Source organism: Lactuca saligna, chromosome 8 (assembly GCF_052625555.1).
Source record: "Lactuca saligna cultivar CGN05327 chromosome 8, ASM5262555v1, whole genome shotgun sequence".
Lineage (NCBI taxonomy): Eukaryota > Viridiplantae > Streptophyta > Magnoliopsida > Asterales > Asteraceae > Lactuca > Lactuca saligna.
The window spans coordinates 32,393,892-32,396,125 of NC_136424.1; the positions used below are offsets into that span (position 1 = coordinate 32,393,892).

The 2,234-nt window shown below is 34.1% G+C and overlaps 1 non-coding gene across 1 annotated transcript; it reads left to right on the forward strand.

Moving 5' to 3' along the window:
- Nucleotides 1-216: 216 nt before the first annotated feature.
- On the forward strand, nt 217-323 carry LOC145013522 (small nucleolar RNA R71). The gene has a single exon (XR_013665076.1). It is a non-coding gene; the product is annotated as a small nucleolar RNA R71 (small nucleolar RNA).
- Nucleotides 324-2,234: the final 1,911 nt, after the last annotated feature.

The window sequence follows — 2,234 nt, forward strand, 5'->3', positions numbered from 1 at the left end:
AAAATAGTGGCCATATCCTCTGAAGTGCTACTCCTAATTCCTTTTGCTCCATCATGTCGAGGATTGTGGCATTCACGAAAATGCTTAGAAAACTCTTTAATCAATTCCTTAATCTCACTGGGATTTTTCTTTGTTAAAGGTCCTTGAAAATCAAGGAGTTGCATTGTCATGACGTTTGTCCCATCATAGAAGATTGATACTTCTTGTTGCTCATTCAAATCATTTTGGGGACAATTAATTATTAATCCCCTGTATCTCTCCCATGCCTCGTAAAGTGACTCACCCGGTTGTTGCTTAAAGTTTGCTATGGCTTTTTTGAGTTTAGAAACTTTAGCAGGTGGGAAAAATATTTCTTGGAATTGTTCACGCATTTGCGCGAAAGTAGTAATTGCATCGGGTGGAAGCACCTTCAACCAATCCTTAGCAGCTCCTTTAAAAGTGACTGGAAGCATTCGCAATAATACTGTATCTCTTGGGACATTCCGAATGTTAAAGTAATATGCTATGTCATTGACCTCATCAAGATGCTTGTAAGCATCCTCATGATATTTCCCGAAAAATGGGACTTCCTTAAGAGCGGAAAGAATATGTCCCTTCAGCTCGAATGTTGTGGTAGCAGGAATTGTAGGTTGCACTAGACCAGGACCAGTATCCTTTAGATTCCTTTCTTGTATGTGTCCATGGACATGTTGGCAATGTTCGCCATCTCTTCTTTTGGCTCATTTTCAGGTTCGCTCTCTTCTTTTTCTAATTCGGGTTTGGACTAGTATTCAGATTTGTTAAGATTAGGATTTTGCTCAAACCTTTCAACCTTGCTTTCGTATTTTGAGGAATTTCTTGATTCACCTATGTTCTGGCCTTTCTTCTTTCCAAAAACCGATTTAAGATCATTGAAAGGTGATTTCTTTGGCGGTTGAGTTTCTCCTACGTTCTTATGTGTCTTCTTACGAATGGCCAACTCTGGATCTTCGTGTGGTGGAATCAAAGGTTAGTTGGATCCACGGGTCACGTACTACTGTAGTAAAATAAAAACAAAAACATAAAAATGAAACAAAAGTAATTAAAAAGACCTACTAAACGTTCACCACGACGTGGTACAGAATACCACCTCATGTTGTCGCAGAAAAACTAATCAGAAATGAAAACGAAAAAACATAAAATAACCAAGGTCACGTCGTGAGTTAAGTACTAAAAAACTAAAGCTCAAAATTAACTTTTTGCAGGTTTTACCCCACAAAAAGGATCAAATAAGATAAAGTAAATAAATTAAAAACTAAATTAGCCATTCCCCGGCAATGGGGCCAAAAAACTTTAAGTCGAAATATTACTACACCTAATTTTACCTAATATCTAACTAGCTATTCGACTAAAGATAGTGTGCCTTTTCGCAAATAGTATAGCACAAACAGTCGGGTATCGAACACATGGAACGAGTTTAATTAATTAACCTAATTACTACTAAATTAACCTAAAATTTAAGCAAAAGCTAAATGGTTTTTATCTAATTTTGCAAGTTTAGACATATTTAATCACTTAACAACTATTCAATCAAATACTAAAAACACCTCCGTTTAGTTCGAATCCATTACTCCTTTATGGTTAGTTACTAATTATGGATCATTAAATTTGGTTACCAAATTTTATATTATTAGTAATTTAAGTCCAAATTTACTAATGTTTAACTAATTCATGTAAAACTATGCATGGTCACACACAATCAAACACATAAAAAGCTATTGATTATGGTTGGGGCTATGTAAGATTATTTATCAAACACAATTATGGTTATAATTTATGTTCTCCAACATAGCTAAATTCAATTACTTCAACTACATATCTAAGATCAGGTCGATCCTGGCTCTAGCAATTCAATGGTCACTAAATCACTAGGAGTCAAGTTCATGTAATTTAATAGTCACTAAGCTACACAGAACATGAATTCAAGCAATTTAAGCATCAAATCTTAGCATGCTAGGCATTAACAATCGAACACAAGCACATAACCATCCATTAAAGATCCATAAATCAAATAACTAAACTATAAAGTTGATCTTCATCTAGCTATATGGAAAAATCTAAATTCAGCTACTCATGGCTAATAAAACAAATACAAATCCAATAAATAAAAATATGATTAAATGTACCAAACTAAAGTGATGTTTATAATCTTCAATCTCTAAACCTTTAATCAATTTCGTTCCTTCAATTCTTGGACTTGGTTTTCTATGATTAGA